Source organism: Hemicordylus capensis, chromosome 3, assembly GCF_027244095.1.
Source record: "Hemicordylus capensis ecotype Gifberg chromosome 3, rHemCap1.1.pri, whole genome shotgun sequence".
Classification (NCBI taxonomy): Eukaryota; Metazoa; Chordata; class Lepidosauria; order Squamata; family Cordylidae; genus Hemicordylus; species Hemicordylus capensis.
The window spans coordinates 49,216,936-49,241,004 of record NC_069659.1 but is presented as its reverse complement, the minus strand read 5'-3'; the positions used below and the strand labels follow the sequence as shown (position 1 = coordinate 49,241,004).

Genomic DNA, 24,069 nt, shown 5'->3' with positions numbered 1-24,069 from the left:
CCCCCTGATTTTCCCTTTCAGATTTTTTCCCACCAAACTCATTTTAGAGAAGTTTCCTCTTCTGAAATTCAGTGTCTTTTTTAGATTTCCTTGAGAATTCTCTAATTCCATATATGCTGAATTTGATCACACTATGGTCACTGTTCCCTAATGTTTCCACAGCATTGACATCTTGCACCAGTCCTGAGCACCAATCAAGATTAAGTCCAAGGTTGCCTGTACTAACGCACAGACATTTAGTATATCTAGGAATTTGCACTTTGTCATTACCTGAATGTGAATTTACTCAATCTATGCGAGGGTAACTGAAGTCACACCAAAGTACTGGGCAATTGTGGAGTGTCGCAACTTCAGAAAAATCACCTTTGGATAAAAGATTCCAGACCTGATGAAGCATAGTTTCAATTACTAATATTTTTTTCAAGGCTAGAACATTAGCATTTACAGTATAGGAAACATGATGCCCATAGAGCCAGATATTTTGGGGTTATAATGGTGCAGCCTACGGACAGAGTAGGCAGCACCATAAGCCTGCAGCACCATAAGCAACAAAACAAAATTATAAGTAGTTTAAAACTGAATTATATGTAAAATAATTTTAATTAAAATGATTATAATTAATTTTAATTGCTCTTAAGCATACCTTCTGACCTGCTTTAAAAAGTGGCCCCTTGGTATACAGAGGAATTGAAGGTCTGAAGCAGTACAGTAGGCAACTGGAACACAAGTGGAGGAGAACTCAGCTCAAATCTGACAGGACAAAGCATAGAACCCATTTGGAGGTTTATGCAGAAGTGGTGCATGCAGTAAAAATCACAACCCAACAACAATTCTGGTCTGCGTGCATTGCTTCTGCAGGTTTGCATTCAGCAGAGTTGTCCCGGGTTGTGAGGAGTTTGATTCAGGCTCCTTCCATTTTGAACCAGTCCCTGGAAACTATGTTCTGCTGTAATGCCTTTAATGGGTTCTTTGCAGACAAAATCTCTTGTATTCGGGCCAGCTTGGACTCCATTGTTTTTGCAGAGTCTATTAAGGTGGTGTCCAGAAATCTCCCTTTCAGTATTAGATTGGATCAGTTTCAATCTGTGATGCCTGAGGACGTAGACAAGCTGCTTGGGGCGGTGTGGACTACCACATGCTTTCTGGTTCCTTGCCAGACTTGGCTACTTCTATCTAGCAGGGAAATTGTTGGAGGTGGCCTAGTTAATATCATTAACTCACTGCTGAGGTAGGGTAGGATGCCTCCTTGTTTGAAGGAGGCAATGATTAGACCACTTCTTAAGAAGTCTTCCCTAGTTCCCTCAGGGAAGAAAGTTAGAAGCCAGTCTCCAATCTCCCACGGTTGGGCAAGGTGACTGAGAGAGTGGTGGCTAACCAGCTCCAGGCAGTTTTGGAGAAAAATGATTATTTCAAACTGGCTTTAGATAAGGCTATGGGGTTGAGACTGCCTTGATCAGCCTGGTGGATGACCTTTACAAGGGAATTAACAGTGTGATTCTGTTGGTTCTTTTGGATCTCTCAGCAGCATTCAATACCATTGACCATGGTATCCTTCTGGATCACCTGGGGGAGTTGGTGATAAGAGGCACTACTTTGCAGTGGTTCCACTTCTCTCTCTCAGGCAGATTACAGATGGTGGAGCTTGGTGACAGTTGCTCTTCGAAATCGTAACTATCATATGGAGTCCAACAGGGCTCCATTCTGTAATGAATGCTTTTTAACATCTACATGAAACCGCTGGATGAGGTCATCAGGAGATTTGGTGCTAGGTGTTATCAGTATGCTGATGGCACCCAAACCTATTTCTCCTTATCATCATCACCATCATCAGGAAATGGCATTCACTCCCCAAATGCCTGCCTACAGGCAGTTATGGGCTGGATGAGGGACAACAAATTGAAGCTGAATCCAAGCAAGACGGAGGTGCTCATTTGTGGGGGCTCAGAATTTGAAGGATCTTCCTGTGCTGGATGAGGTTACACTCCCCCAGAAGGAACAGGTGCACAGCTTGGGAATGCTCTTGTATCCAGGATTCACCCTGGTATCCCAGGTAGAGGCTATGGCCAGGAGTGTTTTCCATCAACTTTGGCTGATTCGACAGCTGGTCCATTCCTTGAAGAGAATGATCTCAAAACAGTAGTGCATCAGCTGGTAACCTTCAAGCTTTATTCCAATGTGATCTATATGGAGCTGCCTTTGTACGTAGTTTGGAAACTTTAGTTACTTCAAAACGCGCCAGCCAGACTGGTCTCTGGGGTAATCTGGAGAGACCATATTATGCCAGTTCTCAAACATTTGCATTGGCTGCAAATATGTTTCTGGGCAAAATACAAAGTGCTGGTTATCTCCTTTAAAGCCCTAAACGGCTTAGGTTTGGGTTACCTTAGAGATCTCCCTCTTCTGTATGATCCCTATTGCACATTGAGGTCATCTGGAAAGGTCCATCCTCAGTTACCACCAGCACAACCGGTGGTGACTCAGAGCCTGGCCTTCTCTGTAGCTGCTCAATCATCTGAATTCTTTATGAAAACAATGGAGGGCAGGAGATGGTTTGTACCTTCATGATCATTCTGTCAAATTGTGCCTACAAGTCTGTAACCATGTTGGGAAGGTAATTGTACACACTTTATTTTTAAATTAAAGATGAAAATTCAAGGAAGTGGCCTGGAACATTACTGAAAGAGCATTCTCCACCGCTCACCTCCACAAAGATAGGTGAAGTTCTGAAACTTCACATTCTGAAACGTCACATTAAGCAAGAAGGATCTCAGTGCATACTTAGGGGCAGAACTGACAAAACATGGGCTGGAATTTCTTGGAAAGGTCCAACTATGTTCCTCCCTCCTATTTTGAAATCTGATCTCCCACTTTTGCCTTTGTACTGGTGAGTTTCCTTTCCCCAGGTTTGTTATGCAATGTTGTTGGCAAAAGCCTATCCAAAAGCTGAGCATTCAGAATCATACCAGAACACAACGTGACACAGCTCAGATTATTTGCAAGCTAGACAGCTGACTTGAGTTACCAATACAACGCATATTTACATGCCACTTTTCAACAGAAGTTTTCAAAGCGGTTTACATAGATATAAACAATCAAACGGCTCCCTGTCCCCAAAGGGCTCACAATCTAAAAAGGAAACATCAGATAGACACCAGCAACAGCCACTGGAAACTGAAATCAGAGCAAAACCAGAGATCTGTACATTTCAATGAGACCTGCAGCACAGACCTAAGCATGTTTCTCAGAACTAATTTCCACTGTATTCAGGGCAGTCTTTAGGTGCCCTTTTCCATCAGGGCCTGTGCCAACCTAACCTTCAACTCCATAAATCTTAAAGCAAAATTAAATCAGAGCAAAACCAGAGCAATACAAATAGAACTTGTATTGTTCCTTCATTTATATCTTTATTAGGAAAACCCTTGCATTATCATTTAATAACAGATGAATCAGCTTTTGCTTGCAGTCTGTGGAAATGTAAAAACCTGAGGCTAGGCTACTGAAGAGTCAGGACCAAAACATATTAACTTTTCTGAGGAAGCAGCTAAAGTATTGTATGGATCTCCCAGATTGGTGCAAAGCATTTCTAATTTCCCTCAGTCACTTTCTTTTCACATGCTTAGAACAATGACTTAAAGTCAGAATTGTTATTATTTTAAAAAGCCTATAAATGGTAGTGGCTTACATACAGCACAGTGGCCCACTGATCCATGCATGGGGCATTCATTCTGTGTCTCCCCAAACCATATCCAGGCTGCTAATAAGCTCATACAGTCTCCATTGCTAATAACTAATGTGTCCTCGCTGTAGCAATGAGTCTCCCATTATTCTCAATGGGAGTCTTGTTGCTACAGTGATGACAAAATAGTTAGCAGCAACAGAGCCTCTCGCAGCTCATTAATAGCATGGATGCCGTTTGAAGAGGCATGGAACAAGTGCACATGCCCCACTCTCTGACTGGTAGAGTGCTACAATTCAGTTAATTTTTTGCCCAAGTTGAAATAGGTTACAGACCTTTTTATTTTAAATGGAAAATTATTAGCATTTTCATACAACTAGGTAGCTCCATATGCCACGTCTCCCTCAAGAAGATCCCTCAAAATCTCCTGGCCACCAATCTTCAAATTTATTCTATTTCATATGTTTCTTAATCCTAAATCCTTACCCATAAAAGCCTTGGGCGTGCGTCCGTGCCGCCCGTGTCTTTTTCGCCCGATCTGGGCATGCGCGGAGCGCATGCCCAGATCGGGCGAAAAAGATACGGCCGCCCAGAGACGGGCGGCCATGTTGGACCAGGCGGTGGCCGCGGCGGAGCGACTGGCTCCGATGGCGGCCGCCGCCGTTACGGCGAGAGGGCCGGGAGGAGCAGAAGCGGCGGGCCAAGGAGAAGCGGCCGCCGCCAACGGCAGGAGGAGAGTGTGGCCGAGGCGGCGGCGGAGCCGCGGCCTCGGCCAAAGGTAGTTGTGGCCGCGGTGGGGCGACTGGCCCCGTTGGCGGCGGCTGCGACGCCACCGAGAGTGCGGGTGAGGCGGTGGCGGGGCGACTAGCCCCGATGGCGGCCGCGGCCTCAGCAAGAGGTGGCAGTAGCTCCCCTTAAGGCTAGCGCCCGTTATTACAACGGGCTAAAAATTACTAGTAGTTAATAAAAACTTAATTTACAGCAAGAAATACAGCAAGAGCAAAGTGCAGCATTCTATTAAAAATGGGTGCTATCTACCTAATCTTATTTTAGACTACTGTGGGGAGACATGATAAAGGTTTATAAAATCATGCATGGCGTGGAGAGAGTGGATAGAGAGAAATTCTTCTCCCTCTCACATAACACTAGAACCAGGGGTCATCCCATGAAATTGATTGCCAGGAAATCTAGGACCAGCAAACGGTCCTAGATTTTTTCCACACAACACATAATCAACTTGTGGAATTCTCTGCCATGAGATGTGGTGACAGCCAACAACCTGGATGGCTTTAAGAGGAGTTTGAATAACTTCATGGAGGAGAGGTCTATCAACAGCTACTAGTCGGAGGGCTATAGGCCACCTCCAGTCTGAAAGGCAGGATGCCTCTGAGTATCAGTTGCAGGGAAGTAACCGCAGGAGAGAGGGCATGCCCTCAACTCCTGCCTGTGGCTTCCAGAGGCATCTGGTGGGCCACTGTGCGAAACAGGATGCTGGACTAGATGGGCCTTGGGCCTGATTCAGCAGGGCTGTTCTTATGTACATACTGAGGTGTTTTTTATTACTCCATTAAGAAATGATATAAACACGTGTCACTACTTCACTAAGAAATGACAACCATCACTGTTCTAAGAACAATTGGCATACCAGCTGCAAAAAATCCTACAAGACCCACAATCCAACACAGACATGTGCACTTAAGACCACTGAAATCAATGGGCTTAAGCATGCTTAACTCTGCACTAGATTGTGGCCATTAATTTTCTGGCATATCATAAAACACTTTGATCAAGACAAAGAACACTCAAATATACAAGGTCCGTGAACTCAATTCAAACCAGCTTTGTTCAAAAACATCCAACAGTTGCGGGGGGGGGGGGCATTTCAAGCAGAACGTATCATACTACGGACTTCCTCACCCCACAGTTTTCTTAATCTCTTTTATAATTTTAAGAGGTAAAATTTTCTATGCCATCTCATTCTGTGCTCCTCTTTCTTAATAGAAAACGACTGCCGTGACTACCCCCATGTAGCAGTACTATTCACCATCAGCACCTCTGCACTCCCCGTGTGCTTAGAGAACAACTGATTAGCACTTTGCATAATTAACCTGATTAGCACGGTGCATAATCAAACTGATTAGCACTTTGCATAATTAAAAAGAAATAACAGCAACAACAACAATAACTAGGCAATAGCAAAAGCTGCTAGTCCGACTGGCAATTTGCTAGCACTAGGATTACTTTAGTGCAGAATATTTTATTATTTGAAAGCTATTTTAGAGGGTAAGTATCTCAAAACTCTGAATTAATTGTGGAAATAATATCAATAATTTAGGGACCACCCAGAAATTGATAAATGCTCAGAATGATTATGTCATATAACTGTTGTTGAGTTATTCAAAAACAAATATCAGTTATCTCAACTGTCTTACCACTTGACAAGTTTGAACATCACTATGCCATGTTTCAACTTCGTGAACATGAAAATTAGCAATTCACATGGTGAGTACACAGGGCATACACACAAATCCCTTCCTGCTGCTTGTTCCTCTCCATTATCAACACACATGAAATAAATCTTTTTGCAACAATGCCAGTAGGAACCTGCATCTCATCCAACAGGTGAGATGTAAAAAATCTATTTAATGCATTACAAAAATATGGAATTATAGGAACAGGAAGGATGGCAGACACACACTTCCTGTTCCATTTTCACTGGTGTAACATCTGCTCTCACTCAGAAGACAAACCAACTTTGGAAGTTAGATGTCACAGATCATCTCCACCTTTTGAACTTTGTTGAAATGGACATCTGAACGAAACAGACCAACTTCTTGCTACTATACTGAAATTCAGTTTTCCTGCAGCTGCCTGCTGCATTGGAATTCAGACTTCAGTAAAGTTTCAAAACTCAAGAGATATCTTAGTACTTTGCCTAGACTGGTTCCCAATTATCTATAGCTACTTAGAGTTCTGCAGTTTGTCTAAATCTTAAAAAGATTAAAGTTTGACAAGAGAGCCAAAAGCCCCTCTAGAACTTTCAAAAACTTATTTTCTGAGTGTTTCACATATTGGGGAATCCAGAGATTTGTCAATGTTTCATATATTGAGCAAATATGGCATTTTAAAGTAATTAAATAATACATTATATCTCCAAAGACCCCATCACCATAAAAAAAGTCCCGATTGAAGAACCAGTTTTATAAACTGTTATGTTCTGGAGGAGGAAAGTGCTGCTTGCAAGATTATTCAAGTCCAAATGTTCCTGGGGAAGGTAGTTCCAGTAATTCTGGGAATTATGCCAATTCCTGAGCTATATATGTAAATATTTTCAAAACACTATTTTAATATATATGTATTTTAAACACATATATGTCTACATGCATACATTGCTACAGAACTGCCATGGCAACAAGCTAACAGTTAAGAGAAAACTCACACATCTGATTGAAAACATTTTTAAAAGATAACATCAACATACACACACAAGAAGGTGCCTCAGTTAAAAGCTCATCTTTTTTTAAATTTTCAAATAATTCAAGGGTCAATTTAGGCAGAACACCACAGCTAAACCTGAGCTAAAGGATTCTAGAAGCTCACTGGGTGACTCTGGGCCAGCCATGTATCTCTTAGCCTAACCTACCTCACAGGGTTGTTGTGAGGAGACACATAACCATGTATTCTGCTCTGGGCTCCTTGGAGGAAGAGCAGGAAATAAATGTTTTTTTAAAAAGTCAGTAGAACAGAAGGAGATGCTAAACCTTAATGGAAACATTGTAGATGTTAAATTAACCAGAATTTAAAACCTTCTAAGACAATATAATCAATATGAACTAATGAAGTGTTAAAATTTCCCTGCTTTTGAGAGCCCCAATTTTTATAGCTATCTAAGAAGCTCAACAATAATAAAAGCTGTAGGTTGTTATTTAAGTGTCTCAATGTGAGACTATTTTGTTCCCTAAGAAATGGCAAGAAACAAACTGAAATCAAATAAAAGAGTTTGAAACTGATTGGATGTTCACAGGGCACAGCTAAGAAGGTCTTGAGCCGGTCAGTTCCTGGACGCATCTCTGTCTGTAAGTTCTATGATGTCCTAAGCTCCATGTAAGCCTGAGTTCTATGATGGAAGAAAGCTGGAATATAAATGTAATAAATAAAAATAACTGATGCCCGTTGCAGCTTTTGTGGAGCAAATCGAAGCTTACGTCACAATAGGTGGCATGGAACACCCTACAAGGCAAACAGGGTAGAGATGGGCAGTGCCATTTCGCTTTGGTCTAAAACCATGGAGAAATGCTACAACTCCCGATTGTTTAAGGATGTGCTGGAATTAGAGCTGTGGACTTATTCAGCAAACCTTAGAACTGCATGTAAGGAGTTGATGGCTACAATGCTTCACTGATATCCCAATGATTGCTGCTGTTTGACACAGGGACAGTTTCAGAACTTAATGGAGATTAGGAACCTTGAGCCCAAGTCTATGCTGTGTGTAGCTTGAACAAGACAGCATGGCATCAGGCTCCTAGTCCTAATAAAATATATTAATGAGCAAAATAGGTGCAAAACCATCTAAGGTCCTTAGTGCGCACATTAATAGGAGGATTGTGTGATTTATCTCAATGACTGAACACAAAATGTACATAACCTGACAGATAGATAGACAGACCGACCATCTTTCACACAGGCCTTCACACAGGCCTTCACACACACACACACACAGTCTGTATTTAAGTAGTTACATAAAACAAGGCACAGCATGTCAAAGATTTATACTGAATTTTACATAAATGTCACATTTATATTACAACTATGTGTATATAATTTTCCACGCACATATGCATGCACACACACACACTCTCAATCCCTCTCTCACACATATACACAAAATGGAAGAACAAAGAAATAAGCCTCCTACACAAAATTTAAATAGCCTTTTTTAGAAATCCTCATCCGAAGTTAGAGGGCTTTTAGCAATCGTACATTTATCTCTTCCAAAATACACCTGCTTTCTTTTCCTCTCTTTTCTCTTCTTTTGCCAAACTAAATATTTTTTCCATCTAATGACTCTCTTTATTAGACAGCATCTAATTTGCATACATTTACATACAATTTAACTGCTTGCTTCTGAGAACAAAGAAATGGCTCCGTATTGTACTGAAGGACAATACTCAGAAAAGGAAGGTATAAAAACCAGCTAGCTCAGTGGCTGTGTATTCTTTTTGTTTCAGAAATACCAGGATTTTTAAACACTCCACTTAAAGGGTGAAAAAGATTATTCCAACAGACAATGCGAAAAGATACAGTGCAGCTCCCTTTTAACACATTTTCTCTCTGGCCTGGTTAATGGGATTTAAGGTCCAAGCTTTCTTTGCTTTCCTCTATTTCTTTTATTAGATCTGATGGATTTAATTCTGCCACATATTTCAGTTCATATTTTATTCGTATACACATTCATGCAAAAGCTCAACTTCAATGCTAATTCAGTACGCCCACCCTTTTCCTACCATGAGAACTGGGAAATGATTGAACGATTTTGGGTGGGCTTGAAGTATATTGATTTCAGTGCACAATGTTGTTATCAGGTGTATACTAAGTCTATGAGGACCTTACCTTACAGCAAAATGTACTGCAAATACAAGCTTACCACATAGCCAAATGGGAATCAACAAGATGGGATGGGATGCAGGGTTGAATTCTTCGGATTGTTGTCAGAGAAGAAGCAGCAATTCCCTAGAAGATGATGAAGTAAGACACTTAAAGCCACATGTTGATGAAACCTTTCCTTTAAATAACAAGGGGTGGGGGAATTCAGATATGGCCAGTGTGTCCATTTTCAGCTTTCAACTGTTTAAGGTTAGTGACAGACCCTCAATACTTTCTCAAAGATTCCTAACAGAAATGCCATTAAAGCTATTTGATAGCATTTGGAACAATAGGGATTGCAACACAATTTTAGAGACGGGCACCTATAAGTTCAATTGTCAGAACATGGAATTAATATGTTTTGTTTTCTCAGTTATTATAGTACCTTGGGAAAGCACAGTCACAGTACATTCTTGCAATAAACATTTTGCATGTTATTGAAAAAAGTATCACTCAATTTGGGGCCAACAGATCCATATAAGGAGGAGGTTGATCATAGAGAACTACAGTGCCACCCTTGACATTCACGGCTGTAAGGAAGAAACAAACCACTCACAGTAGAAAGTAATATTCAACAATCATTGAGGTGACTTAGCTTTTAATAACCTCATGTGACAGAACTGAGGCCATCTAAGTAACCACCTCATCACATTTTCCACACAAGGAAATGGAATGTAAGAATACAAAGGCAGTGTCTGACACTGAAATCTAAATAATCCTATTGTGTAAAATAGTATATCAGCCACAACTGCTGGCTAAACGTTCAACGGAAATCAAACAGCAGACAATACAGATTATGGGAAAATAAACTCTTTGTTATACTGCCACAGTATAGCTACCACAGTTCAGGTGGAATTAACTACAAGTGATAGGCATCATAGCACGTTTGACTAGAAAAGATTATGTACAACCAATACATTCCAAGGCCATTGGCAATCTAAGGCGAAATTCAAGATATGTGTATAAAAACAAGAGAGACCGAGAAAGATTTCTATAGGAAACTAAATACCCTAACAAAATATTTATCATGGCTGCATTTAAAATACTAGATTTAAGACTTTCTCAGTCATTAAACAACTGGCTACACATCACTTAACCCAGTGACATTAGCCAAAACTAAAGCATTGGCATCATTGTTGTGATTATCCAGTTACACACTGTCTTTCAGTGTGCCATTAAGCTAAATGGGTTTCCTGGGAGAACAACCCAATATAACACATTTCCTGATTAAGCACAACTAGAGAATATTCTACATTTTCATATAACTCATGAAGGCTCCTAGTAATTTAAAATCCTATCCCATCTGTTTCATTATCAGGCCAAGCCTGGAATTCTGGAAACATCATCTTAATCCTAATAAGCTAAATTATCTAGCAGGGCTGGTCCTTCTGGGAAGCAACAAGCCTGGCCTAGAGCAATGATAGACTAGTATCCCTCTCTGAACTGAGCAGGGACTAACACAATACCATTCTGAAGTCTTTTCAATTCCATATTCTTTACTGATGCGAGGAACTTTCCCTATTTGGTTGACATACCAAGTTTTGTTTATTGACTGTACGTATAGCAAAGTACTCTGTTCTTAAATTGCTTGTTGTTGGATGTGTGTGTGTGTGTGTGTGTGTGTGTGTGTGTGTGTGTGTGTGTGTGATTAGTGATGGGACTGTCAAACCTAGAAGATAAAAAGCCCTCTCGTCACTGGAAACAATGCCATTTGAAACAATGGAAATAATGCAATGTAAGTGCCTACTGCTGTTTTAAATAGTTGTGCACGTGCCCACCCTTTAGCACACCTGGTGTTGCTCTTTACAAGTGCAGCAGCCTTGATACATTGGGAAAGCCAGTACTACAGTGGGTGTCATGTCAGCCATTGGCAGGATTTTTGTGTTTATGTACCAACTATAACAGGTTCATTAATTCTAGAGAATTTTTACCTCAAAATTCCCAAATGTCCTACATGTTTTAGAAACTGGAGCGACTCTCAACTTAAGATGATACACAACACAGACACCTCTGATTAGAGCTCTGAGTCCCAGACATGAATGGTGAAGTTTCACACAGGGGATAATTCTACAGCTGCTCCTATATTACCAAATTCCCCTCATCAAGAAGTCCAATGATGTGCAAGTCTAGCTATGCAAAATATATTATGCAGGTTAAAACAGGGGTAGGAGGTAGGCTACCCAGATTGCATGATCATAAGAACCAGTGAGCCCATTGCTTGCTTCTGTACCCAGCTTTCTACTGAAAGTGGAGGAGAGCAGAGGCCTCCTATCTCAGTTGTGAGTACCCCCAAAACACTCTTATCTGGGCTACAGGCACTTGGCATGCCCTTACCTACATTGCAACCACTGAGAAATGCACCTACAGCAGCCACTGTTCATGGATGTGCTAGCCTTCAAAACACACTCTATGCTCCTGAAACCAGAGCAGCTTTGGCACAGTTTGAATCCACCCCTGATCAGTGGGAGAGCAGAGCTTTTCCAGTCTGTTGGAAGGGAAGAGGATGCTGGGAATGCACGTGGGCCCCTAAAAAATCTTCCATGAGGACTGGGACTTGAAGCTGCAGATTTCAGCAGTGGACCTGCCACCAACTGTGATCATGTGCTGACTAGGTTGACAGTAGCTGTGTGCTACTTTATATGGTAACATCTTGCCTGGATCCTTACCCACCTCAAAATGGTAATGTGTACAAACTTTTTTTTAAAAAAATCGAGTTTTTAAATCTAGTTTTATTTATTTTATTTTAACATATTTTATTTTGGATTGTTTGCTATATACATACAGAATTGGAAACATTAGAAATGGAAATAAAGAATAAAATCTGTGTTCTGTGGACTTTGTGAAAGGAATAGGCAGAGGAAAAAAGTAGTTAGAAGCAGCTTATCTGGACTAGTCCCATATCTGTGAAGTAATAAAACTGATTCTTCAAATAGCCCACATGCAAATTCTAACAGTACGAATACTATACTACTGCAGAATTTCATCTCCAGCTCTTACTATTGTTGGTAATAGCATAAGCTCAATTGAGGATAATTTTAAAAACTAAATCCTGATGGATACATTTTGGCAATACGGTTGTAAATAAAAAACAATCATGGTGTAAATAAAAGCACAACGCAATACTTCGCATTTATATAGCATTTCACGTATATTATCTTCAACAAAACTGGTTCACACAATACCACCTAGCAAGTTTATGACTGAGGTCATTCCAACCAGGGATTTTCTGATTCATATCTCAGAGTCAAACTGGACATTAAATTAAATTAAACATGTTGTTGAATCCCGTGTTTGAGATTCTCTATGTGGTGGGGGCTTTTCTACCAAAAGCAGAAGTGGGCCCCTTCAATATATGCTGAAGACTAGGTATGGTTTTTTAAACCTTTCACCACCCATTTTCTCACTGTATCCCCCCCCCGCATAACTTCTGTTTGCTACAAACAGTACCTTCAGGAGCAAAGAGCATCTGGGAACCAATTTTCAGCAGGAAAGTAGCTCAAGAGAAAGGGTTAAAGCTTCTCCCCTCCAATCCCAATACAGATTGGAGCCTCCACACTGATGCTTTTCGTGCAGGCGGAGAGAGGAAACCAACTATACAAATCCTATAGCCCGCTCCAGACTGCCTGTTCCACCAACTGCAGCAATGGTGTAAGTGAAAAATAAGCAATTGAAATAAATGGAGTACAATCCCCACCCCACTGCTGAAAGATCACATATCAGGCTTGAACCTATGCTATCTTGTGCCTGGGACCTGTACTGTTCCACAGGGCTAGAGCTCCACATGTAGCCTCTGTGACTCTGGTATACATGCTAGGTAATGCTGGAGGGGGGGTGGGACTGCATGATGAAAAATGCCTCCTGATGTATCCTTCATATGGCTGCATAGTAAGACATCACCATGTAGATTGGGTAGTATGTTTTCAATACCTGCTCCTCTTCCCATTTTGGCTCTGACATAGGCATTGTTGAGCAGATATGCAAAACGTGAACTTGGCCTTGGTTATGCTAGTTTCCCAGCTGGGTTCAAACTGAGGCAACTACCTCATTTTGCCTTATGAAAAGACTGCCCCAGTGAGATGGCGTTGCCCTAGATGCTAGGGGGATGAATGGCAGGTCTGCAGTTCTTTTCCACTCTTCTTTTCTCCTCCCATCTTGTACAGAACCAGTATAGGATCCCAGCTATCTTAGGCCAACTAGCAAGGACATTGGCCTAACACTAGTGTTTAGGATCACCCAGTTAGCCACTATACTATTTTATCTCATATTACTTTTCAAAATGTACACAGTAACACTTATATTGTGGAAACAATACAGTCGAGTCAAATTTACAGCCTCCTTAGCATAGAGAAACATGAATAGAGCTTTGAACACCTCAGGAGCATACATTCATTTGCTGCACATTAAGACCCACCTGACAGTGCCAGCAAGAATTGTTCAAGCAGCAAATAAATGTGATGCCTGTAATTCAAATTGGATATAGTAAGGCCTGGATTGCCCAGTTTTCTAAGGAGGGCAGAGCAATCCAGAGCACCTGATCAGTATTAAGCCTGTCAGTTATTGCTTATGAAGAGGAAAGCCAGTATTGGCAAAGCTCTTGTTAAAGGGAGCCTTGGACAAGAAACAGCATAAGCCTATCCCTGCTCACTACCGGAATTATTAATGCAGGCACCAGTAATTACGTGGCTTGGTTGGAAGGGGAATGGGATATAAGATGTGGAGTGCTTTATCCGCTCCAAGACCAATGCTGGTTTTGGCACTACTTTTGCTCTAGTGAGTTACAAAAAAATAAGCAGGTGCTAGCAATCCGAGAGACCGCATGCCAGCTACAGCTGCTTCAGCACGATTCAATTACATCTGCCTGAAGAGTCCCAGGATGCTGAACCAGATGAAGAAACCTATAGGTTAAGGAGCCCATACATCCTGAGGTTAGTGTACCCTATTAAATAAAGCCTGAACCTCTCCAGTGACTGTAGGAACAGGAACAGGAAACCAAAGGAGAGCTGGGAGCAGTAATCTTTTCCGACCTTGGGGGGAAAGAAGAAAGCTAGCCTGTAATGTGCCTGCATTAATGTTCAATTATATTGAAAAAGCCCGTTGGAACTCAGGCCTTAGAAATACTTTGAAACAGGCTGTCAGTGTTGCCTTGCTTCCCAAAATGCTGGGTGCAGCACATTTGCTGAACATACTCTTGGGATCAGGACTTCACTCCAAACCTTGTTTGTACAAAAAAGCAGCCAAGCAGCTGGGAAATTCTGGAGTATAGTGTGTCCTCATTAGTTCCCATCTGCCATCAGAACTCAGCTCATGGCAACTTTGGCTAAGTCCTGGTGTTCTCAGGTCCAAATCTGGGTCAGTTTTAATTACACTATACAGAATTCAATGTGCAGTTTTTTTTAATCCTTATTATACAGCACAGAAGAACGGGCAGCTCTCCAACTAATCAATTTTTTAAAAGTACATATATAAAAATTTTAAACCAGGCTAGACAGACAGTGGGTGGAAGAAGGGGAAAATGTATGATTGAGTACAGGGGTTAGTTAAGAGAACTGTTAACAAAAGTGGGTCACTAGCAGTTCTGCCTTAAAACTTCAAAAGAAAAGAGAGGGAGGAATCTCTTCATTTATAAGGCAGAGAAACTGAAGTGTAAGATGTACACAACTCTTCTTGCTCTTCATGTCAACCTGAATTATTGAGACACACCTGGTTACTTATTTTATAATTATTATTACTTTGAGTTAAAGACAAAAGACACATGAATAGGGAGCTGGAGAATGGCCAAACGCATGAGATTTCGTAATGTCAGAACACTCATGTGCAAGTCTATCATGCATTAATAGAGTTCAATTTAATCATGATGCTGTTTGGGCAAGAACTTACTTATACAATGCTGCACAAGCTTGGCATTTGGTTTAAACTAGGTCATTATGCTTGTACATGCTGTGTTAGCACCCCATGGATCTGTAGGCCAGGTGGCAGCAACACAGCCTTGCTAATGCTGCACATGAAGGGGCTGAGGACCATGTTTAAATGAGATGCCAAATGAGTGCACTGTCACATGGGTAAATTCTTTTGCCCATCTGATGTGCTTAGATCATACCCAACAACATTCCTGAAGACTGTCAGATCTCTGAGTCTGTTGAGACCATCCGGACTCCAAATCTAGGAGAAAGGGAACTCTGCTTCAGCCTGAATACCCATTTCAAATGATAGCCCTCAGTAGCCCTGCAGCAATGGGGATTCAGTGCCCCTCACCAAAGTTCTTGTCTTGTCCCATCCTCAGAATCCCCTCCACTGTCCCCAAGTCCCCAGTGACTTCAGCTGATTAGCAGTTCCAGCAACTGATCAGCTGAAGTGACTGGGGACAGTGGAGTGGATTCGGAGGATGAGACAAGACAGAACTTTGATGAAGGGCACTGGATCCCCATTGCTCCAGGGCTATCATCCCAAGCCCCAGTCACTTCAGCTGATCAGTTGCTGGAACTACTGATCAGCTGAAGTCACTGGGGACTTGGGGATTGAACACAAACTGATTGATTGCCTCAGAAGATGCACCACTCCACAGTTTTCTGTGCACTGATTTTTGTTTACACAAGAAGTTAGCAGTAGGGTTGTGCACGAATCAAATTCTGTGGTTTGAGGTCGAATCAAATTAGATGGCAGAACCATCAAATTGATTTGTCAAGAACAGCCAGTTTGGCTAGCTTTCTTGATGTATCACCCTTGAATCACCTGAATCCATTTAGGTGATTTGAGTACCATCTTGAGGCCCATTTTGCTGAAAAAATGAGCCTCAAAATTGGTGCTTTTTCTCAAGGACAGCTGGTCTACCAATTGGGGTCAGCAGGTAGATCAGCCCTCCATTCTGGACATAACGCATCTGCCCACCTCAGGACTAGTTTAACTGCCAACCTTTATTGGTAGACCAGCTCTCCCTGGAAAAATAGACTCATTTTGAGGCCCATTTTTCCAGCAAAATGGGCCTCAAAATGGTGCTCAAATCGAGGAATGATTCCTTTCAACCCCGAATCAAACCAGCTATCTTGATGGTGATTTGATTCAAGGTCAAAGCTGCAAATTGCCCAATTTGACGCGAATAGATTTGACCTTGAATCAAATTGCACATGCCTAGTTAGCGTATTAACAACAAAATCAAATATAATCTAGAAAGACTTAATACCCCTGCTAACTGGGCAAAGAGGCACCTTTTAATGTGATGATTCTCTTTATTTAGCAGGGGGGAGAGTAACTGGCCCTATCCACTCCCAGCTCAGTACCTCCAGTGACTGTTGCTAGTGTCTATATTATGTTTCTTTTTAGATTGTGAGTCCTTCAGGGACAGGGAGCTATCTTATTTATTTGTTATTTCTCTACATAAACCAGTTTGAAAACTTTTGTTGAAAAGTGTTATATAAATATTTGTTGTTAGTGGTGGTGTTAATATTCAATAACAGGAATAGGAATTAGTTGGCTACAAGAATACTTGCTTTTAAAATCACAATTCCCACATTAGGCTACAATGGACCAAAACAGGCTAACTTAGTTGCTTAAATGCATGATTAAAGGAAATACAAAAAGAAATAAGGCGACTACACTTAAGAGTTAGAACTTGCTCAGTCCAAATGAGAACTTTGTCAACCTAATCAACAAACCTAAAGATTAAGGGCTGATTCGGACGACACTTCTCTGCCCTACTAACCACATACAATAAGGGTATGCACATGCTGTGTGAACATTCTTCTCCTCCTTCCAGCATGCTGGGGCACCTTTCCTAATCACATGTGGGAGGTTCCATCTGAACCATCCAATTACACATACTACAAATACTGCAAAGTATAGAGGAGCGGTTTGGCTGAGCCCCCACACTCCCCACACAATTAGGAAAAAGGCACTCCAGCATGTGATTAGGTGGGTCGGAGGAAGGATGTGTGTGTTCACAGCATCCACACATCCTTATCGCATGAGATTGAGCTGGCTGGAGAAGTATCATCCACATCCACAGCAGCTCTAAAAAAGCATACCCTATCACATAACACTGACAGAGTGTCTTGATAACTCTACAAAAGCAATGTTCACTCATATTAAAAGTATGAGTAACAAGTAAAACATACTTAAGGGATGGGCACCATGATTCTAAATAAATTGTTTGGAAATAAGTCACATTGAAATAAATGGGACTTGCTTCCTCTGGTTGTAAATGTATTATGCTTATCTGGTTGTAAATGTATTATGTTAGGTGAGTATATATCAGAGAAACACAGTCAGGCTACAGTAACAGCATGGCAGCCATATCTCCTTCATGATATAACAATTTGCTATTAATACCGACCTTCTTCCATAGATTGATTTTCTTTAACTTGAAAGATGTGATGAAAAAAGAAAAGCAATACGCTATTACAATAATGCTCAAAAGGTAGCGTAGAAAATGATAGAATCGCTGTTCTTTTTCTTCCTAGGTCAAGATTTGGAAAAGAAAAAGAAAAATCACCAGCTTGCTGGCAACAAATTAAAAGACAGGGGAACAGAGTTCTGTAAGTAGTAAACTGAACAGACACTTGGGATATGAATTGGCTCAGTATTCTATCCATAAACTGGGCCAACATCTAACATCTAAACCGACATTTAGCAACCATCCTGCTTACAATCCCAATCAGATTCAAGAGAGCCAGAACAAGTCTCTCATGACAGCTACTGGGATAAGGTAACAGAGAAATGAGGGGGGGGAAATCACAATCATCAAGCTAAGCTCAAACTATATATGATTGTGGCAAAACTGTTTGTTTAAACCAGGTTTTGCTGCAATCATGTTTAAAATGGCAGATGGGAAGTTTAATTTAAAGAGCAAAGGGGAAAAGTACAGAGTTCCCCCACTGAGGCTCTCCTCCCTGTAGTCTATCCTCAAAATGCATTTCCCCTCCCCAGCTGGGCTCCACTTCTAGATGTGAGCACAGCTGAGAGAAAAATACCTGGGAAGGATGGGCTGAAGGGAGGCTAGCTACAACATTGGGAAGATTCAGCTCTCATCACCCACCCACAATTCCTGTTCTTAGTGCATGCATTCACACATTAAATTTATATGTGATTAGGTCAAACCCAGATTTAAATAAATGGGTCTGCTGCCATCCCAGGTAGTTTGGTGCTGATAAAATGTTTGCTTGAGATATCGTCTACCTCCAAACTTAAAAAAAAAAGAAAAGACTTTGTTGGTGGAAATGCCATTACACTATAATAAATCTAAACAAAATAGTGAAGAAGAGTGTGGAATATATTTACATTCCTCACTGAAACCTTCCAGAGGGCTGTCACTTTAGATATGACAGAATATGGGACATACTACAAATATGAAGTCCCTGGCCCCAACGTTGCTCAATGACTCTTATAAACCATTAAGTCAAAGAAGGAAAATAACCAAGGCAACATGAAGTAACTCAACGGAGGTAGTTCCACAGGGATGGCACACATAGTTGCTTCAAAGGACTGGTAAAATGACATATTTACCGATTATACACCCACTGTCATTCTTCTCCACATTTTAGCTTTTCAAATGTGAAATATTTTCTGAACTCAAAATAGTCTGTTGGAGAATCTCTTTCACCTTACGAGAATAAGAACACTTGCCTGCAATTCTCTTGATGCGACTGATGCCATAAAAATGAATGGGGGAGCAAGTGATCCCTGGATCCCATATGAGTCTCTGCTATCTCAGGGACAAAAAAGGAAAAGAAATATATCCTACATCAGTCAATTACTGCCACTGGGTCCTGCAGCCCTGTTCTCAAAATTTAACTAAGGAATGGGGTGAAAGGAAAAAAGTAGAATATCTCAATAGTACTGATGACTTGAGTATTTGTTTTTTCTTGCAGTAGGGATGATACATTTCAGCGCCCTAGTCATGTTCAGGAAGCTGGGACAATGAAAGAGGCAGAGATGGGAAGAGACTTGGAGCAATATTAGAAGTTTAAAAATAAATCACAGGACAGAAGCATGGGGAATGCCAGAGAATGACTTCCTTGAACCTTTCAGTGACCAATTTTTCCCACAAGCCTCAGTGCCACAAGAGGAAGACAGTGAAAGAAATGATATACTAATAAAATATATTATTCTTCAAGATAAGAGACAGTATTTACCAGAACTGACTCCCTCACACACATTTTATTTGAAAATTTGGTTTCTGAAACTATTGATTCCATATAAAAACACTTCAATGTGTAGAATCATTCTGATCACTTCCATGCAAGAGAAAACACAGCAGAAGTTGCTATACACAGACCATTTCATCCTGGCATTAAAAGCTGCTGCTATACAAGATCAGTTCCAGTCCTCAAAACCCATTAACATCTTAAATGCTTGAAAGCAGTGTGTTTGGATGCTGTGCTCTTTAAAGACAGTGCTGCTGATTTATAACAAACTGTAAGGACATACAATGCACTTTGAAAGGTACTTTACTGAAGCTGTTGCATTGAACAGATGCCACAAAACCATAGGCACCAAACTGTAAAGCTGTATTAGATCTCCAGTGATGTGTAAAGAATATCTTGCTGTAAAGAATATCCAGCAGTGAAAAAAACACCTGCTACTAGTCTTCCTGGGCATTGGGATTGGATAACTGCATACATCAGGGAAATTCCTTGGTCTGTTCCAAAAAAATAAACAATATATTTATGCATAAATTAAATTCCTGAGTTCTGTGAGAAGAGTTTGCTGTGAATTCTGGCCATTTTCCTGAGCTCCCTTTTTTTATCTTGCCTGCTACTTATTTATAAGCATGTTTTTCTCTTCTGTGGCACATGTTAAAACATATTGCCAAATGTAGCACCCAAAAAGGACTGTCTCGAACTGCACACAAGTGATGTGGCATCCAAACCACAGGGTTTGATCATCACTTATATTTATTTTTAATTTTAATTTTTACTTACCATCTTTCAACAAAAATTTCCCACAGCATTCCACATAAAAAGTTTTAAAACAATTGCAAAAAAAAAACCTCAAAGTGCAGCCGAATAAGAACATATTTATATGCTTCCAAAAAGGAGACAGTTGTCTCAGTTGAGCAGACTCACCACTCGCTCCCAGCAATGTTCTCTGCTCTGCCGGGTGCAGGGGGGGAGAGACTTCCCTCCTTGCTTAGCATGGTTGTGATTCACTCACAGAGCACAGAAGTTCCTAGTGTCAATTAATGGCATTTCTAGGTAGGGCTGGGGCAGACTCTGTTTGAAATCCTGGTGAGCTACTGCCAATCAACATAGACAATAAAATCCAAATCATGAATGACAGTAGTCAGCAGCAAGTGTCGTTAGTGAACCAAAAGTTTGTTGGTTCAAGAGAAGTGAAACGTATAACCTTTCAGGAGCAGTGAAAAGTACATCCTGGGCTGTACATTCACCCAGGATGAATATGTCCCTAACTAGCTGGTTCACTTAGTCCTTCCTATTGACATCTCTGGCCAGTCCAAATTGAATTTAAAGTGAGATTCACCCTAATCAGTACATTCCTGATTTCCAACTCTTGTTCAGAGAAGCCATTACTGCACCAGAAACTGATGAAAGGAGAAACTGAGCTAGACATCATCTGTGCCATCTGGGCATCATCAGCTTACTGATGGCACAGCATTTCATAACTTGTCAACTCCATCAAAAAAAAATGTGCAGATGTTTGGAAGTTGTAGATGTTATTCATCCTTTGAGGTCAGGCACACATCCCAGGGGAAAAGTTGCCAAGATAAGGGAGATTTGGGATTCTTTCCAGTTAGCAGTTCCTTGTCTATGAAACCAGCCATTCAACTGGTTGAGATGCCAGGAATCAGTTCCATGGTTGCATCTTCGAAATCAACCACAATCAGGCGGAGATGCTTTGTAACCGAACTCAGGAAAGCAACGGTAGCAGGGTGCTGTGCAGAACGCCTGCATGGTAGAATACATTTGTATGAAGGTATTGATTAGATCTGGCAGGTGGCACATGTAGGCCAATATCCTGCTGATATGAATCTGGCCAGAGGATACAATTATGCAGCATACAAGCTTAGTAAAGCAAGGCCCATACTGTTTCTCCAATAGCACTACATCAGTAGTGGTTAACATAAAAAATCCTTTCTAAAAATGCCACTATTCAGTTAGGTTTTGCTTTCCCTAATTCTGTTTTCTATTTCGATGGAAGACTGTAAAGTCTGAGAGTCTCTTGTACAGAAGCCAATGAAAACAAAGGTAAACTTAGAACTTTCATTAACTGTAAATTATAAGAGCAAACAGAAATAAGGATTGATGTGAGCAAGAGGGAACGCTAAAGCCTCATCAAATGTAATGTGTAATACCTTAACCCAAACATATTTTGGGATGACTGCCAGAAAGATGGGTATAAATGTGGGAGCTTAGCAGAATGCAGCTTGAGCTGAAATGTGTAAAGTTTTCACTTTTAGTAAACAGTCAGTACTCAGTAAAAACAGGACCTCATTAATAATCAAATGTTACATCTAAGCTACTGTCTATTCCCAGACAAATCACATATGCAGTGGTTTGGGTTGTTATGGAAGAATATATGGCTATGGGTAAGTAAATAGCAGAGGTACAGCTGAACACTGACTACTATCATATGCACATTTTCTTGAGAGTAGGTTCCACTAAATGCAATGGCATATACTCATGAGTAAGCAGGAAAAAACAGCAGATTTCAATATCTCATAGTTGCAAATGTAGGATTTTTTTAAAATAGCAAAAATGCTTTCAGAGAGGTAGCTATATTAGTTTGTTGCAGCAAACACAATAAAGAGTCGTGTGGCACCTTAAATACTAACAAATGTATTTCAGTATCAGCTTTTGTGGACTAGAATCCAATTCATCTGATACATGAAGTGTTATCCTCAGTTAGCAAGGATATACAGAGCCTGGTCAAGGGCAGGTTAGGTGAGGCATGTCCCCTGGTTGTAATGAAAGTCTCTATTTTCCTGGCTATGCTAAGTTAATGCATTGCAATAGGAACAACTGTTTCCCTATTAGAGCTTAAATGGATAGACCCAGATAAAAATAGTGGAGGTCTAAGAAAGGTAAGACAAGCAAAAAGTCCAAGAGAATTTAAAGGAGAAAACTCTGATTTCTATACACACGTCATAACTTTTCAAGGCAGGTCTTACTCCAATTTTTGACATTTGACAACAGTATTTGAACAATAACATTATAATATAAGCAGTCATCTATCATGTTCCTGAAAATGATACATAAATTATGTTAATTACATACAACAAAAATGCAGATTAGGTGCAATCCTTCAATTTATAATATACTTTCAATGCAGCTCTCCCTGCAGAAACTGTACAACCCTGGTGTGCAACTTCACATAATTCTAGTCTTCTTGGCCTGGTCACACACATCAAGAAAGGCAACATAAAAATAAATTAAGAATTGCTCCTGGGAGGGGAAAATGTGTCAATCAAATTGCTTGCTCTCACTATAGCATAATTAGAGAGCTAGCATAACCGGGGGGGAAAGATTAGGACTCCTACCCAATCAAAGAAAACAGACAATTAATTGTCACTCCTCTGCGTGTGAGTATCAAATGTTTCTGATTGTGAATGAAGGAGGAGCATCAACTTATTCCAGTGGCAGCACTCATACCTTATGAGGTGCCACTCTGAAGGACCTGGAAATAGAATTTTTCAGGGAGCTTTGCAGGTTTCATTTGACAGGGGGAGCTAAAATACCCCCATGCACAAGTGCAGCAGCTTGCACTAGTCTGGATCCCACCCAACAGTTCTGAAGCAGGGTGGGAAGCTTACTGTGCTTATAGATTATTCACACAAGTATTGCAGAATAATATAGATTATTATTCACACAAGTACTGTAGAATAATATAAATTATTCAAACAAGTATCTTAAAAGAGGGAGGAGATGGGGTAGGAGGAAGAATGCCTTTTCTAGGAAGGGGCTTACCATCTAAACACGAAAACATAAAAAGGTAGATGGTGCCTTTCATCCACCTTTTTCATCAAGCAAGAGAACTTTGAATCTATTAATCTAACATTGATGAAATGTTGCAATCCTAAAGAAGTAGTAAAATAATGGAAATTATGTTAAGAGTCCTGGGTATTCATTTTGTTGTAACCTCTTTAAGTTACTGTTTTTTTTCCATACAAGATCCATTGGCTGGCATATTATTCCAGATTCTTACATTCAAACTTTCATGAAGAACCCATCTGCTCAGCTATACAAGCTATCATAACTACATTACACTGGTCCTTTAGTTATTTCACTACAGATATTGACACCAATTCAAGAACACTCTGTTTCCCTCCCTGTATCTTCAAGCCATGCAGTGGTATGAGTCCAAGATATCTAACTGACTGCTTGAAGCACCAAGACGAAACACATAGATGACAGGTTGTGCAAGGCTCATCCAACTTGGAATAAGGTTGTGGCATTAAATCGCAAAAGGCTCAGAGAGCCACCGCAAAATTCGACATTTCTTCTTCAAAAACAAAGCACATTTCTTTGGACCTTGACTTTGTTAATAAATACACATATGGCAAAAGGCATAAAACAATTTCAAACCTCTCTTGGAGGGGAAGAAGAGAGAGAAGGAAGAGAAAATGAGCTGCACATGATGGAGACTAGTCTTGTTATTTGATTAAAGTGATCAGATAGTATGGGGGTGAGAGCAGTATTAAAATCTTGAATAGAACTAATATACTTGAATAGAACCAGATAATATGATTGATTTTAAGATACAGATAAATAGGGCTACAACACTGCTATTGTAGTTTTAAT

General features: G+C 40.6%; 1 protein-coding gene across 12 annotated transcripts in view; it reads right to left on the bottom strand.

The window, feature by feature from the left end:
• The window catches only part of ZBTB20 (zinc finger and BTB domain containing 20), an 852,388-nt gene that overhangs the window by 640,306 nt on the left and 188,013 nt on the right, over window positions 1-24,069 (bottom strand). For 10 of the 12 annotated variants that reach the window (XR_008319419.1, XM_053309295.1, XM_053309299.1 and 7 more), the window contains exon 3: window positions 9,321-9,406. The exons of 1 other annotated variant lie outside the window; for it this stretch is intronic. The gene's annotated coding sequence lies outside the window, so the exon portion shown is untranslated. Of the gene's footprint in view, window positions 1-9,320; window positions 9,407-17,645; window positions 17,769-24,069 lie in introns of all 12 variants that reach the window. One more of the 12 variants, XM_053309297.1, reaches the window with a different exon arrangement.